Below are 17,032 nucleotides of genomic sequence, written 5' to 3' on the forward strand. Positions count from 1 at the left end.
TGTAGCTGGATCTCATCAAGACATTTCCTCTGATGACTCTAACTTATGCCAAGTTGACACACAAAACTAGCTAGTGCCATCTATATATGTATATGTCTATAGCTATGTATATATGTATGTCAGAGGGCAACTTTCAGGAGCTGGTCCTCTCCTTCTGCCATTCCATCCAGGAATCAAACTCAGGTCATCAGGCTTGGACAACAAGCACTTTTAACCTGTTGAGCCATCTCACTAGTCCCCAGTCATTGTCCTTCAGTAGAGACCAACAGTATGCAGATCTCCAGGTCCACCAGGGTTAGAATAAAGGACATCAGTAGTGCCTCTGTGTCAGATGGAGGAACCAGTCTCAAGCAGCAGAGGTGGGAGGAATAGATAGTTGAGCTGCGCTGTTTGCAGACCTGAATGCAAGAGGCTTTCATTTTCCATGTCAACTGCCACCTACTGTGTCATGGTCAGTTTTCATCTTCGGCTTGAACAAATTAAATAAATCACCATGGTGACATACCTGTGGGTGTGTCTATGAGGCTATTTCTATAAAGGTTTTACAGAGGAGGGAAGACCCACCCCAGATGTTCCAGACTGAATCCGGAGTAGAAAGAGGGTTGAGTACCAGCATTTCTCTTTCTCTCTCCTTCCTGACTGTGGATGCAATGTGACCAAGCTTCTGGTGCCATTCTGTTTCCACAGACCGTGGGACCCTCAAATTGTGGGACCTTCAAACTTTCTTCCTTAAGTTGTTTTGTTATGCATCCCATCACAGCGATGAAAAAAGTAACTAATACACATCACCTGCAGGAAACTCAGATTTCCCAGACACTAGTAATTGATTCCAAAAGGGAAGAATGCAGCAATGGGGTCCCTGGCTGTCTAATTACCTTCATGGTTCTCATCTGCTTCCTCTGTGCCTGGAAGTTAGAAGATGGTGGGACAAAAAGAAGCTACAGACAGACTGCTGCTGAGCTAAAGGTTGTTCATTGAATTTCCCCTTCTAGCTGTGGGCTTTGGGGGCTGGGGAGAAATGTTGCCAAGGGCTCTGATGAAATTCAAACAGCTGTGGGCAGTGGCTTTAACTGGGCACTGAGGGTAATCAGTAATCCATCATTTCATCAGGCTGAGCCAGATGTTGGGTGGTGGGGTAAAGGCTTTGCTAGGAGGGTGGAACGACAGGAGATTAGCAGCCTCTCTTCCGGGGTGGGAAGCACAAGTGTCCATGCACTGTGGGAGAGTCTAGGCCAGGGTCAGGGTGATGACTGTGGGATCCCCTGTCTGAATATCCAGACCCTTCATTAGGAACCTCACTACCCCACTCATTCACCAGCCTAGCAAGTCCTGAGCCCTGACCAAGAGCCAGATGCTGTTCCCTGTGCTAAGAAACAGTAAGTGAGACACAGTGTTTGGAATCCAGGACCTTCAGGTATAGAAGGAGCGAGACAGACAGGTGAATAAGGAGCTGAACCTTCCCTGAAATGCTGTGTTATGTATGCAGAAGCAATGGTCTGTTCTAATCTGGGATGTCTGAAAGACTTGATGGTAGAAAGGTGAGATGCCTACCCCTGAGAGATGCCTAGAGTTTGCTAGATGAAGAAGGGGAAGCCCATCCCAACCTCGGTTACAGTGATACTATCATTTTTACAGAACGTGTAAACAGCAGGTGTAGTTACCAGGCTTAAGAAGCACTCTTTCATCTGCTGCTTGCCATGGCCTATGTAGAAAGGTTTCTTTTACAAATGAGGAATTATGGGGCCTGGGGTGTTATGCAACTTGTCCAAGGCCAGCTTGGAGAACTGAGGTGATTTAGTGGGCTGGAGTTTAGGGGTGCAGTGGGCCTGGAATGACAAGGACAGAAGGACAGGCTGCTATTTGGAAGGCTTGGATCCTTTAGGAGTTAGAATCTGACTAGTGGGAAGTAAGCTACTCTGTGTGGCCTTTGAAGGTTCTACTTGCCACTAATTCTGATCTAGTTTTCTCTGCTTTCTGATCACACTATGTGAAGAATCTCCCACAGATTGTAAGACCCTCAGAATGAGGAGTCTCCCAGTTTCGGTCAGTACCCCCAAGAACTCAATGTCCAGTCCAGTCACTGCAACACACAAGAGGCTTTAATGAACAGGAAACGTTTGCGCAACTGGGCTCCTCCAGCATGCAGGCTAGAGAGAAGCGCCCTCCCCTGGGCCCAGGTGTTTTTAAAGGCAAAACCCACAAGCTTAGGGAGGGGGTGTGACCCTCTGTCCATTGAGTATGTGACCCTTTGAGGTCTCGCTATTAGGGTCAACAGACCTTAGGGCCTCAGGGTGTGCTAATTAATCTTGTCTGGGCAATCCTGATGTACAGTTATCTCTTTGTTTCTTAAGGACCCTATTCACCACCTGCTGACTCACAAGAAAGGAGGGCAGTGTGAATTCTTGATATCTTGTTATCTCAGGGCCTTGTGAGGAAGTTAGCAAATTCCAAGGAACAGCTATTGGTCTGGGTTAGCTTTCCAGGTTAGTCTGTCCTTCATTTTGAGTGGGGGTTTCTTTAACTTTACTTTTTTGTCTTTCAAGATAATTGTCTCCTACCCCCATACCTTCCCTTCCATGACCAATCAAAACCCTTCTGAAACCAGGCATGGTGGCACACACCTTTAATCACAGAACTGGGGAGGCAGAGGCAGGCAGATCTCTGTGAGTTCAAGGCCAGCCTGGTCCACAGATGAAAAAGCAGGAAGAAAAGGGGGGGGGAGGGAGGGAGGGAGAAGGCGAGAAGGGAGAGGGAGAGAGAGAGAGCGAAGGAGAAAGGAAGAAAGAAAAAAGAAAGATCAAATTCTTTTGAGACAATGAACCAAAATAAACCACCTTTCCATTATGTTGTTTCTGTCAAATACTTTGGTTACAGATATGCAAAAATAGCTAACATAGAAAACTGGCACCAGACAGTTAAGCTGTTGATGTAGCAGACCTGATTATGTTATTCTTTGGCTTTCAGAACTGGTTTCTAGGAGGAATGAGGAAGAGTTTTCAGATGTGGGCTAGAAAGCTCTGGGATGCTATAGGCCCTACTTAACATGTGATTCTGGTGGGAGATGGGAAGACCAGAATTCGGGCAGTGAGGCAGTGAACACTGGGCCTGCCAGGTGTGATGCTGCACGCCGGTCATGCTAGTATGTGGGAAGCTGGGGTTGAAGGGTTTCTGCAGTTTAACTATATAATGAACACTGAGGCAGTCAGGGCTATGAAGCAAAGACCCTGTCTCAAAAAAAAAAAAAAAAAAAAAAAAAACCATACTGTGAGGGAAGGTTGCTGCTTGTGACATTTCAGAAGGAAACAAGGACTCTAGGAATTGAGGAAATCGGGCTATGGGCCTTTGGTGGTATATTCTGGCAAAGAAACTGATTGCATCTCCGTGTTTTGACATCTTAAGCAAGGCTGAAAATCAACAGGCGAACTTGTCTGGCAGAGGACATAATAAACAGAGCAACAGCCGTGCTGTGGGGTGGTTATCGCCTGCTGCTTTTAGAAAGATTTGCAGTGAGAATCAGAAGATGGAAAGCAAAGCTGAAAGAGGTAAAAATAGCTTGGCCAGGAAAGGAATGCAATCAGTTAAAGCTGCTAAGTGGCTTGGATTTGTTAAAGATATTCACACCATTAAGGAGAAGCTTCACACCTTGCACGGGGACAATAGGAAAGCTACCTTGTGGGCAACACTACAGCCATCAGAGAATTCAAGGTATGAAAATGCAAACCTGGACAGGTGGCCCAACAGTTAGAGCTTGCTGCTCTCCCAAGGGACCCAAGTCTAGTCCCCAGCCCCTAGCCCCTGTGTGGGTGGCTTACCATTGCCTATAGCTCCAGCTTCAAGGCCTTCTTCACCCAAACACACATGGCACTCACTCACATAGACACACATGCAAACGCATAAATGAAATAATAAAAATAGCTCTTTTAAAAACGAAACCCCAGGGACTGGAGAAATGGTTAAGTGGCTGAGAACACTGACTGCTCTTCCACAGGGCCCCAGTTCAAATCCCAGCATTCACATGGTGGCTCATTGATCATCTGCAACTCCAGTTCCAGAGGAGCCAATGGACTCTTCTGACCTCCAAGGGCAAGTAGTCATAAGTGGCAAACAAACATACATGCACATAAAATGGAAAAAATAATAAGTAACTTCACAGAGTGATCCAGACACCTCATGAAAGGTGGAAACAGGTTGGGCAGAATGAGAGGGTGACTGGAGCCAGCCTGAGAGTTATCAGGGAAAGAGTGGGTGTGACAGTTGATATGCCCTTGGGCTTTTCCTGCCACATGGGCTCCAAAGCTCTATGCCAGGGAGCATCATGGGTAGTGCACACCCACTTATCCATAACCCTCTAATGGGCACTGCCCTTGACTAGATGAAGCAATATCCACAAATGGGTTGGGTCTGGCATCTAATGGCTCTCTCCTGAAAGAAGGGTAGTGTGTGAATTGCAAAGAGCTTAGAGGATTGATGTTATAACTTCCTGCCTCAACCTCCTAAAGTAAGGGACCCATTAATGCCCCACCCTGGAAAAGAGGCTTCACTTGAGTTTCTCTTCAGCAACTTTCAGACACTTAGCAAAGCCGGGCTAGGCTGTGTTCACAGAGCTTCTTGAGGACTACTTCCAACTCCCTTTCTTTCTGGCCCCAACAGGGTGGAACTCCCTAAGGAGTTCCCTGCCGAGCAGGGTATGGATCATCAGTTTATAGCCCGTAAAGAGCTGCTGGACTTTGGAGGAGGATCCTTCAGGCTCAGAAAGCTGCTACCACTGATGTTCTTGTGGCTTTTACCCTCCACCTGAAGGGACCATTTTTGTCCCTGGCTTGTCTGCCCTTTGAATTTGGAGTCTGTGCTAGCATACACACTCCCAGGAGCTCAAAGGCTGGACCAATAGCAGCCTGGTGCATCAAGAAATCAGAATTTTCACGTGGAGATGTTGCTTTGAGTCTTGCCTCTGCAATTTACTTATTTTATCTCAGACAAATCAGTTAATTTCTGAGACCCTCTGTCTCCATGTTTGCAAAATGGGAAATAAAAGCAATATCCCAGCTACGTAAGGTTGTTGACAGATCATATGAGATTAGGACAAGCAATGAAACATCTCCAAATCTACCTTCATGCAGAACCCCATTGTTGTGGAATATTTCTTTACATTGTGATTGGTTTAATAAAAAGCTAACTGGCCAATAATTAGACAGGAGTAATAGCAGGGACTTCTGGACAGAGAGAGCTCTGGGAAGAAAAAAGGCGGAGTCACCACACAGATGCAGAAAAGGAGAAAGGTGTGCAGGAAGAGAGGTAAAAGCCAGGAGTCACATGGCAACGTTCATAAATAGAAACGGGTTAGTTTAAGTTATAAGAGCTAGTGAGACAAGCTTAAGCTGCAGGCTGAGCTTGCACAATAAGTCTCCATGTCATTTTTGTTAGTTGTCGGCCCAAAGAAAAAAATCCTACACCCCACTATTGACAATAAACCAAAATACTATTTTAGGTGGGCATGATGGTACTCGCCTGTAATCCCAGCACTTTGCAGGCTGAGACAGAAAGATTCCACAAATTTTAGAGCAGCCTTGTGTTCTACTAGTAATTTCCAGCCCAGCCAGGGATATATTGTGAGACCTTACTCAAAAAACTAAAATTAATTACTTAAAAAAGAAAAAAAGCTGGTATTTTGTATGAACAAATACACTTTGTAAGTTAAGATTTCTAATATTAACATCTTTGGGTTTGTTTGTTTGTGGGTTGTTTGTTAGTTTGTTGTTTTGAGACAGGAGCTTTGGAGCTTTCCTGGAACTTGCTCAGTAGACCAGGCTGGCTTCAAATTCACAGAGAGATCTGCCTGCCTCTGCCTCCCGAGTGCTGGGATTAAAGGTGTGCACCACCAACACCTGGCTTATATTAACATCTTAAAGTCAACAGTTGGATTTTAAAGAAGTGGGTTTCACAGGCCTGGGTGTGTTGATGCATGCCTGAAATCCCCATGCTTGGGAGGTGAAGATAAGAGTATAAATTGGGGCTGGATGTCTCAGTGGTTACGAGCACTAACTGCTCTTCCAGAGCCCACATGGCATCTCACAACTGTGTGAAATTCCAGTTCTGGGGGACTCGATACCCTCTCTGACCTCCTTGAACACCAGTTGAGCATGTAGTACCCATATACATATATGCACAGCAAACACTCATACACATAAACTAAAATCATTTTTATAATAAGAATATCAGCCGTTTCTGGCTGGAGAGATGGCTCTGAGGTTGAGAGCAGCTCTTGTTCCTGCAGAGGACAGGGGTTCAGGTCCCAGAGCCCATGGCTGGTCAAACCATCTTTAACTCTAATTCTAGAAAATGTCCAACATTATTTCTGGCCTCTCTGGGAACTGCATGCATGCGATGTACCCATGCATATAAGCAAAACACTGATACATATAAAATAAAAATAAATAAATTTAAGAATTTCAGGGGCTGTGGAGATGGTTCAGAAGTTTAGAGCACTGACTGCTCTGCCAAACAACCAGGGTTCAGTTTCCAGCATCCACACGGTGGCTCACAACTATCTCTTAACTCCTGTTCTAGGGTTCCAACTCCCTCTTCTGGCCTCTGGAGGTATTGCACACATGTGACATGCAGGCAAAGTCCTCTTATGTATAAAATAGAAAATAAATATAAAATTTCCAACAATAGCCGAGCGTTGGTGGCGCATGCCTTTAATCCCAGCACTCGGGAGGCAGAGGCAAGTGGATATCTGTGAGTTCGAGGCCAGCCTGGTCTCCAGGACAGGCTCCAAAGCAATACAGAGAAAACTTGTCTCGAAAAACAAAACAAAAATTCCAACAATAGCTCAAATTCTTTACTTATTACAAAATGCATCACTGTGACCAAAATATCTGACAAAGTAAGAGAGGAATGGTTTGGCTCAGTTTCAGAGAATATCGGTTTGAGGCAGTCATGGCAGAATGCTTCTTCAGGATCATGTGACTGGAGGTGCTTCACATCACAGCTAGCCAGGAAGCAGAGAGTTCCAGAACTAGAGGCCATGGTTTAAACCTCAAAAACCTGTGTATAGAGCCAATGGGACCGCTCGGTGGAGGTGCAGAATCCTACCAACCTTGGTTCAAACCTAGGACCCACATGGAGAGAATCAATTCCCTCAAGTTGTCCTCTGAGCTCCAAAAATTTGGGCATAACTATGCTGCCAGGACTGCAGATGAGAAGGATATGGTTGTGTTGGGGGAACACTTTCCAACCCCTTACAGCAGTGGTTCTCAACCTGTGGGTCATGAACCCCCCCCCCCCCCCGCAGGAGTCAAGTATCAGATATTACATTGTGATTCATAACAGTAACAAAATTACAGTTATGAAGTAGCACGGAAATAATTTTATGGTTGGGGTTGCCACAACATGAGGGTGGCGTGGCAGCATTAGGAAGGTTCATAACCACAGCCTTACAGGACTGAAATGAAGGTGTTTGCTGAGGGCTCTGACCAAATACAGCTTTTATCTCAGGTGCCATTCTGAAGGCTTCGACAACGGCTTTCTCCCCGCCCCCCAGCAGCAGCTGTGAGAGCCATACAGCCAGCCAAGAGTAAGAAGGAAAGAAAGATATATACAATAAAGAAAGCTAAAAAGCCCAGAGGCAAAAGTAGTTAAAGAAAGACAGAGATAGGGGCCGAAATAGCTCAGTTAGGATAGCATTAGACCGAAGAAAGACAGGGATAATATAAGTTAGAAAAGCTGGCTAGAAACAAGCCAAGCTAAGGCCTGGGAGCATTCATAAGTAAGAATAAGTCTCTGTGTATTAATTTCATAGCCAGGTGGTAGGCCCCCAGAGTAAAAAAAAAAAAAAAAAAAACTCAAACTACAGAAGATCATTATACTTCACTCATTTCCATCCCCACTGCATCTTAGATCTCCTCAGATAGTCATCTGTCTGTTTTCATGTCACATAAACAAATACATATTTCTGTAATGAGAAAAATAAAAAGACCCCAACTAAGTAAGAGACCCCTGATGCTAGGCTCTGCGACAGGAAGTCATGGGCAGTTCCCAGGAGAAAGAGGGGAGCCTGAGCTCATCACCAACTGTGTGAACATCACTCCCCACTCCATTGTTTCTTAAGAAAACTGGGAATCAGGTAGCCTTTCTGGCCTGCTGGTCATAAATCCCCCAGGCCCCAGGATGTCCTTAAAGAAACAGGGAACTAGATAACCTCTCCCAGACCCCAGGATGTGTTAACCAACCCTGCCTAAGCAGAGGACAGTTAAGGCACCTTTGCTAAATACCCTTTGTCTTGCAATTACCTCATATGGAAATTTTGTAACCTTGTGCACTAAGAACTCTCTGTAACCGTGGAAACCTTATGACCATGGAAACCTTAAGATCAGGGGTCTCACGGCCCTCTTTCTGTTCTTTGCTCTTTAAAGACGCCTTGCATTTGTAGTTTGGGGCTTCAACTCTCCCAACAGAGTGAATCCCTAGCCAGCTGGTTTTTTTGAAATAAATACCTTCCTGTGCTTGTATTCAGGCTCCTTGAAGCTTTGGTGGTGTCTTGGTGAGCACAATGTCATGTTACATAAATATTCATCTAGAATTTGCATACGAGAAAAACCACGGTATTGTTTTCCCCCACTATCCTTTCCCCCACTTCTCTCTCCCTTAAGTCCTCTACCTTCTCCCCAAATAATTCTCTTTCCCCTTTCATGTCCTATTTATGTATATACATTAATCTATATTTCACATGGTGAGGCCTATCGGATTGGTACTAAAGATACCAGCCTGTGTGCCGTTGGTACTAAGCATGTGACAGTTACACTATAAATATGTTCCTAGCATGCAGCAGCACGGAGAACATGTCTGAAAACCTGCTATGATACTGCTCTTAATCCCAGCACTTGGGAGGCAGAGGCAAGCAGATCTCTGAATTCAAGACCATCTTGGCCTACAAAATGAGTTCCAGGAAAGCCAGGGCTCTTACACAGAGAAACCCTGTCTCAAAAATCCAAAAATAAATAAATAAATAATCTGCTGATGGAAGTATTTTATTCTCAAAACAAAATATCCCAGTTGACCCATGTGGGTTAAAAGGTGCTTAGGTATATGATATAATTAATACGATTTGTTAGGTCTCAATCCCTGGACAAATGGCTGAGGTGCCTTATTTAACATTTCAAAGTGTATCTGGCCTCCAGGTTCTCCCAGCATCCTTCAGACCCTACCTGTTACAGTCTTTCCGGCTGGCATACCCCACCCCCCTACCCTAAACTTCTCTGGCCCAGGGGCTGGGCTTCCATTCCCCCAGACACTCTTCTCCATATAATGCAGACATTTTGGTTACTCCTCCATCCTCTCTTGGGCCTCCTGGCCTCTTGGTCTACAGGTTTCCCTCTTTCCCCTCTCTCCTTCTCCTCACACATCCAGGCTCAGGGTTATGACCTCTCTGGACTATCCCAGATGTCCCTGCCTGTGTACGCTCTCCCGTTTACGTGCAATAACCTTCTCCTCCATCACACCTAGGAGCAGTCATGTTCTTTCCATGTTTATCTCTTCAGTTTTCACTCAATATTTATTTAACATGTTTTGTTGTGCGTGTGGGGGTGAAGTGGGGTGGGGACAATCTGGTAACCCAGCAGCTTGTGAAGGCCTGGGGACACTTGCTGGAATTAGGCCCGGTAGCAAGCACCCTTACTTGCTGAGGCATCTTCCTGCCTCCACCTGCAGACTACAGGTGGAAAATCAGTGATAGAAATCAGGTATCGCTGCTTTTCTGTCTTTATGTATGCTTGAACGTTTAATACAAACGTGGGGATGTACAGTCTTCAGTGAATGATGGAGCAGCTCAACTTTACAATAATTAAAAATGAGGCTGGGGGCTGGAGAGACAGCTCAGTGGGAAAGAGTCTGGTGCTCTCTGGGAGGACCCAGTTAGAGACCCAGCACCCAGACGGTGGCTCACAACGTCTGTAACTCCAGTTCCAGGAGAATCAGATGTTTTCTCCTGGGTTCTGAAGACACCAGGCTTGCGTGGGGTACACAGACACCCATGCAGGCAAAAGCAACAACAACAACACCCATACACATAAAATAAATAATAAAAAATTTTAAAAGAAAGAAATGGAGCCAGAGAGATAGCCCAGTGGTAATTACTGCACTTCTAGAGGATCCTTGTTTGACTCACAGCACCCACATGGGGGCTCACAATCATCTGATTCCAGACTCTTGTGCACTACAAGGGTACTGCCATGCATGTGGCATATTTATACACACACACACACACACACACACACACACACACACACACACACACAAATATTTTTAAAAATTTAAAGACATAAAAGCCAGATGGTTTCAAAAGTGAATTCTACTAACAACTGAAAAAAGAAATCGACATTACCTAGAATCATCTACAAGACAGCCCCTGGGTATGCCTGTTATCTTGATTGCTTCCCTTGAAGTAAGAAGAGCATCATTCAGTGGTTGCCTAGTAACCAGGTAGGCAAGCTTGGTAACTCTTGAGGAGCCGAGCAGAAAATTCTATTTTTTAATTTTCTTTTTTTCTTTTTGAAACAAGGTCACAACATAGCAGAGGGTGACCCTGAACTTCTGATCTTTGTATTGCTGCCTCCTGAGTGCTGGGATTGTAAACATGCACGTGACCAAGCCAGCTAGGCTTCTGTTGTGGAAATAAACTTGGAGCTCCGTGCCAGCTAAGTAAGCATTCAGTCTACCATCAGAGTGACATCTCAGCTCTAATATGAAATCCCGATTATGGAAGTACTGCACAAGCGTATAAAAACTCAACTAGATATCCACTTCAAGTAACAATATTTTATTGCATGCAAGATGCACTTAAACACTGGTTAGAACAAATACAAAATCAAGGACGAAAATCTTTTCACTGTGCATCAACAGACATTATCCATACCCTTGTATCTCTCCATTTTACCCACAGGGGTCTGGGCCTTTCTGCCTGAAGACTTTCTCTTCAGCCCATCATTGAGAGGAGACCAAGGTTAACCTCTTCCTCGAGCACGGTTCTAGACGCAGAGAGATGCGGGTTGAGCGCTCCCCACCACGCTCCCCGCCCCCATACCCCCCCCCCGCCGAATTTTTGTGATTGCAGCATCTGGTAGGTCTCACCGCCAGGGGGCGCTACGCATCCAGGTGCCCAAAATGGCCAACTCTGCACAGATCCTATTAAGATCTGTCTGCTGTTGGAGGCCAGGAAGCATGTGCGCTCACAAGAATCCTCGATTCATCAGAGGAAAGCGAGAGGAATCCCTGGGAGTGAATGTCTAACCCCACAGGCTAGGAGGAAGGAGGGCACAGTAGTCTTCACAGAACGTGTCCTGGGACAGCTGTGCTCACCAGAGACTAATTTCCCTCTCCAAATCTTGCACACATCTCTCAACCTCCTTCCCTTCTCCTGCATCCATCCCATCCAAGACCCTATTTCTTCCTTGACATTTTTAGTTTACTAAAGTCTACAGTTGCAACCAATTATTTCTGTGCAAACTTAATTCAAAGAAATTCTCTCTCTCTCTCTCTCTCTCTCTCTCTCTCTCTCTCTCTCTCTGGAAAGATTATTGATGGGCAATCAGCTTATCAGCAGCTTATTCCTTAACAATCACAACTAAAGCAGATCCCACTGGCAAGTCGACTGCTAACCAGCCTGCAGTGTTCTTTAGGGGGGAAGTAAGGACACAGCCACACACCTGTGCCCCGCCCCCAGGATCAACAGGATAAAACCACAATCCTCTAGCCTTGAAGACTGCCCAGGTACCTCTAGCTATTAAAACTCAGGTCACTGGCTGGGGAGATGGTTTTGTGGTTACTGTGCTCACCACACAAGCATGAGGACTGAAATTTAAATTTCCAACACCCACATTAAAAAAACAAACAAAAACCAAGACTGCCCCTGTAGTCTTAGTGATGGAGAGGCAGACACAGGGATCCCTGAAGCTCCTGGGCCAAATAATCTTGAGGTGTCCATGAGCTCTGGGTCACGTATGTATGTGCACACAGGAACATGTACAAAAGCATGTACATGCTCATCTCAAAACAACAATAAAGCCCGGCGTTGGTGATGCATGCCTTTAATCCCAGCACTCAGAAGGCAGAGGAAGACCTATCTGTGTGAGTTCGAGACCAGCCTGGTCTACAGATCCAGTTCCAGGACAGGCTTCAAAACAATACAGAGAAACCCTGTCCCTGTCTCAAAAACCCAAAAACAAAAACAAAACAAAACAAAACAAAAAAAATAAACCCTGCTCATCCTCTTGGCAACAGATGCTTGTCCTTGGCAAGCCCTCTGGAACTCTGTCTTAGGAGACTATCAGCTTATCAGCCCCGGGGATCACTGAGAGTCTGGGGTAGACCCCTCAAGTCTAAGTGGACAGACTACCTTCTGAACATCTGTCTCAATTCTTGTGGGAAGAGATGCTCTGTGGGGTGCAGTCTTCAGCTGGGCTAACATTGGCAGGAATCTACACAGCTTGGGAATCCATGCACATAATAGAAGTTAAAGAGAAACTCAATACTGCACCAGAGAGAAAGTGATCCCCAAATTTCTGGAAACCAAAGGACAGAAATTATGGTCAAGGACTGTCTGTCCACTCTAGCAACCCAGTGCCCCTCATATGTCTTCCTTCCTGCCTCAGGGATTCCAGGTCATCGAAGGCTCTAGAACTGATAGTCCATCAGTACACTCCTCTTCCGGCCTAAGATTTGAATTGTGGCTTCTGCAAAAGTCACTAACCAGAGCACCTACCTACTCAGTGTTCTCTTTTGTGTGTCTACAGCTGTACAAGGAGCTTTGGTGGAAAGGCCACAGGACGTGGGGAAGGCTGCCTGAACACTGGCTCGGGAAGGCTGCCTGAACACTGGCTCTCCAGTGTCGCTCTAACAGCACACAGATCTAGTGCACGGGGTCAAGATGCCTCTGGTTGTGTGGAGAGAATAAGGATGGCATTGACTAGAAATGAAAAGAAAGCCCCAAACTGGAAAATGCTGTCATTTTCCTCCTCCCCACCTTGCCACACCCCAGGCAACCATGCACTCCTTTAGGTTGGAGAGCTCATGTCTTACCTGGCTATTGTCAGTTTTCCCTCCTCCTCTCCCTTCTCTTCCAGCTCTCCCTTTTCTTTTCCTTCTCTCCTTCTCCTCCTCCCTCCTCTCTCTCCCCCCTTCTCTCTCCTCCTCTCTCTCCCCCTCCTCTCTCTCCCCCTCCTCTCTCTCTCCCTCCTCTTCTCCCTCCTCCTCTTCTCTCTCCACTTCCTCCTCTCCCCCCTCCTCTTTTTCTTCCTCCTATTTTGACAAGGGCCCCAACACAGCATCCTCAAAGTCCTAGATCACAGATATGTGCATCACATCCAGTTTATGTCAAAACTCACATCCAGTTTATGTCAAAACTTGTGGTTTAACTCTCCCATGAACAACTGCCCATCTCCTTGGTTCTCTTTCTAAGTGTTTTCCATGTTCTGGAAACCCAGGCAGTGTGGCAGCCAGTGAGGGCCATGGCTCCTTTTTCTTCTCTGAGCAGGTGCACCTGAAGGAGGAGTGTGTTAACACTTGCTTCACAGGTTCCCATGGGACAAAACGACCAAGGTATGTGTAACTGCTCAGAGTCACTGTGACTCATCAGGGCTCAGGGAGGAGGCACTGCTGTTCTCAACAGGCTTTTGCTTTAGGCCTGACTGCTGCTCATTTTCATGGTCTGGATGAAGTTCTGCATATTTTGTTGTTGTTTTCAGGTAAGAAAATGCCCTGGTTGCTTTCATGAACGGAAAAGGGGAAGAAAAAACACTCTGTGTGTGTGTGTGTGTGTGTGTGTGTGTCTGTTTAAAAGTGTATTATAGGCAGTCAGAAGAAATGGGTCAGCAGCAGAGTGCCCTCTTCTGGCCTCCACAGGCACCAGGCATGCATGGGATGCACATACATACATCGAGGGAAAACACTCACACACGAAAGAAAATAAATAAAATACAAAAGTAAACAAAACTAAACAATACAATAATAATCCCAATCTCTGGGTGACTCACAACTGCCTGTTACTCCAGCTCCCCGGGATCTGATGTTTCAGACTTCCTTACACACACACACACACACACACACACACACACACACACACACGAAAACAATAAGCTATTTTTAAAGCATACATAGAGATACTTAGGAGATCTGGGGAGGCAACTCAGTGGTAAAATACTTGCTGTGCAATCAGGAAGGCCTGAGTCCATATCCCTAGCACCTATGTAGCTTTAAAAAGCAGGGCATAGTGGCACACTTTAACCCCCATCACTAGAAGATGCAGACAGGAGGATCCTCCAGACTCACTGGCCAGACAGTCTAGGCAGTTTGTAAGCTCTGGGTTCAGAGACCCTGCCTCAAGTAAATAAGGAAGGTGGAGATCAGCAGAGGAAGGAACTTGGTGTCAACCTGTGACCTGCATATACCCACATTCCACACACAAATCAATAGACTAAGAAAAGCAATCAAATAAAGCATGTGTAGGTACCTCCAGCCTTTCCTTCCAGGCAAACCATGATGTGGCTTATCCACAGTTTGATACACCTGAGGTTTTCCTTGCCGTTATCCTTTAGGGATCCCCGTGGTGAAACTGCATTTCTTCAGGTAATACCTAAAAATATCAAACTATGCAGAACCACCCAGAAACGAGATTGGGATTATTATTGTATTGTTTAGTTTTGTTTACTTTTGTATTTTATTTATTTTCTTTCGTGTGTGAGTGTTTTCCCTCGATGTATGTATGTGCACCCCATGCATGCCTGGTGCCTGTGGAGGCCAGAAGAGGGCACCAGATTCCCAGGAAGTGGAGTTATAGATGTTTGTGAACTCCATGTAAGTGCTGAGAATTGAACCTCTACAAGAGCCACTAGAACTCTTAACTGCTGAGCCATCTCTTCAGCCCCCTTGCTTTTTTTTTTTTTTTTTTTTTTTTTTTTTGAGGCAGGCTGGATTGAATCTCAGGACACAGGCCAGGCTAGTCTTTAAGGCATAGAAATCACCCTGCCCCACCCTTTCCCTGCACCCACCCCCACTGTTGAGATTACAGTTGTACAGCACCACACTCAGAATTCTTTTGTTTCTCGGTCAACGGTTGTGGAATATTGATAATACTGTAGCTATGGGAGGAAAAGCATAGGGAAATTGACCAGGCATAGGAGACACCGGAATCTGGAGTACTCCCTCCCAGAGTTCACTTTTGCTGTCAGTGTACAGACCTCATGCATCTGAAGAGCAGAAATTGCTGGAAATGCCCATCTTTAGGGTTTCATGACTAAGTATTATTGACCTGAGGTTTCTGAGGCAGGAGGATTGCCATGAGTTTAAGGTCAGCTACATAGTAAGATCTTGTCTTTAAAAAATAAACAGCACTCGGGAGGCAGAGGCAGGCAGATTTCTGTGAGTACAAGCCCCTGCCTGGTCTACACAGTGAGTTCCAGGCCACACAGAAATCCTGTCTTAAAACAACAAAACAAAACAAACAACAAACAAAAACCAGAATCAGTAAACAACATAGGAACAAATCAGAGTTGTACTGTGTGCTGGGAGGGACTGGCATGCTTGGCTGGGAGCATTGTGTGTGTCATCATGTCAGACAAGAGCGATTTTGACGGTACTGGCTTCAATGGTATGGAGAGGAAAAGGGCATCGATGCCCTCAAGAGTGGTTTCAAAGGGAGTTCTCTGGTCTTCTGCATACTCAGCCCACATATCTACTCCAAACACACTCCACACTCACACTTGGTGTCAAATCACAACCAAGGATTGGCTTCACACTGGGAGAAAACAGAAAGGACCCTCCCCATCTCAGCCACACGGGTGGAGGGGGGATGCACACTGTGTACTGGGCTGTGAACAGCCAGTGTGTCCTGGTTCAGCCATCCGCCTCATTAGTCAGTGTGGAGGCTGAGCTAGCTTCTATGCATTCCAAGTATTAGCCTTGCTTGAGGGCATGGAGATGCTAAAATCCACAGACAGAGACATGGCAGCCACACTCATGCATGTACAATCCCATCCTTACACAGGATGCATGTGCAGTTTTCTTTCTGGAGTTCAAAAATAGTAATTGCATGAACTTGGAAACGAGCAACTGATCTGATGTGGGCTGTGATGAATAGGACCAGTGTCGCCTGCCCTGAATCTTTCTCTTAGATTCTGTCTTAGACTTTATGTCTGTGGTTTTTGTTGTTGTTAGACATGACAAGAGGCACTAGGAGGGATTTAAGGGGACACAGGCACAGAGTCAAAAAAAAAAAAAAAAAAAAAAAAAAAGAAAAAGAAAAAAAAAGAAAACCAACTCCCCAAATTCAGGAACCAAATGCAGCCATCGGTTTCTAGATTGAGAATGTACACATTCAGAAGGCTTTTGTAAAACATATTGCAAAGGCTGGCAAAAAGTTTCCACTGAATTTATTTTCATTTTGAGAGTCATGTAGTTTCTTCACAATGACTCAGATATGCTGTCATAACACCAAGACAGTCATAGTCAATAATAAGCAAATAAACATAGTATATGTTTCAATAAAAATTTATTAGGAAAAAAAGAGAGAGCCTGGTGTTGGTGGTGCACGCCTTCAATCCTAGTACTCTGGAGGCAGAGACAGGCAGATCTTTTTGAGTTCAAGGCTAGCCTGGTCTACAGAGCAAGTTCCAGGATAGCCACAGCTACACAGAGAAACCCTATCTCAAAAAAAACCAAAACAAAAAAACTGTAGCTTGTGTGCTTTCGTTTGCACAGGACATAAAGAACCCGGGATTGCCAAGATGGCCTCACAGTTCTGCAAAGTGTCCCATTCTGAGGTCCATTCTGTGTGGTTCAGACTGGCCTCTATTTCACCATCCTCCTGCCTCAGCTTCCTAAGTGCTGGGGCTGTAGGTATGCACCACCATGCCTGATTTGCCAAGGACTGACAGGGCTCTATGCCTCCTCCAAAAAGGACAAAGACCGGCCCTTCAGGAGACATCAGTCTTGTCTGATTTTGTTCTGTGGTTTGAAGTCCTGAAGTGGTGATGCTCACCCA

The sequence above is a fragment of the Phodopus roborovskii genome, unplaced genomic scaffold (genome assembly GCF_943737965.1).
Source record: "Phodopus roborovskii unplaced genomic scaffold, PHOROB, whole genome shotgun sequence".
NCBI classification, from domain to species: Eukaryota; Metazoa; Chordata; class Mammalia; order Rodentia; family Cricetidae; genus Phodopus; species Phodopus roborovskii.